This window comes from Buceros rhinoceros, unplaced genomic scaffold (genome assembly GCF_000710305.1).
Source record: "Buceros rhinoceros silvestris isolate BGI_N320 unplaced genomic scaffold, ASM71030v1 scaffold10178, whole genome shotgun sequence".
Lineage (NCBI taxonomy): Eukaryota > Metazoa > Chordata > Aves > Bucerotiformes > Bucerotidae > Buceros > Buceros rhinoceros.
This window is the reverse complement of record NW_010427464.1, coordinates 37,286-37,706: the sequence shown is the minus strand read 5'-3', so window position 1 is coordinate 37,706 and position 421 is coordinate 37,286.

Below are 421 nucleotides of genomic sequence, written 5' to 3'. Positions count from 1 at the left end.
GAGCTGCCGTGCTGCCGGCACATGGGTGAGATGGCGGGAAGGCTGCGGCCGGATCCGGGTGGTCTTACGCTGGCACGGGTACCTGGGCCGGTGGCGGTGCAGAGTGAGGTGGTCTGGAGTTGGGTGCAGACAGGCGAGCCGTGGCAAAGGGCAGGTGCTGTGTGGAGACACCTCTGTGAGCTGGCAGAGTCGCTGGTAGCCTGAAAGAGCGTGGAAGGGGAGGGGTTGACCTGTCCGGTCAGGGGCTCTGATGAGCTCTGTCAGGACAGGGAGGTGCCCGTGTCAGCAGCTCCAGCAGGCTCCGACGGATCGTGGATTGGAGCCTAGACACCCTCGTCCCAGCACCTCTGGAGCAGAGCAGCGTGCGGGGTTCCTGCGCTGCCAAACGATCGTCAGCTGCCGCTGCAGCAGCTCGTCCTGT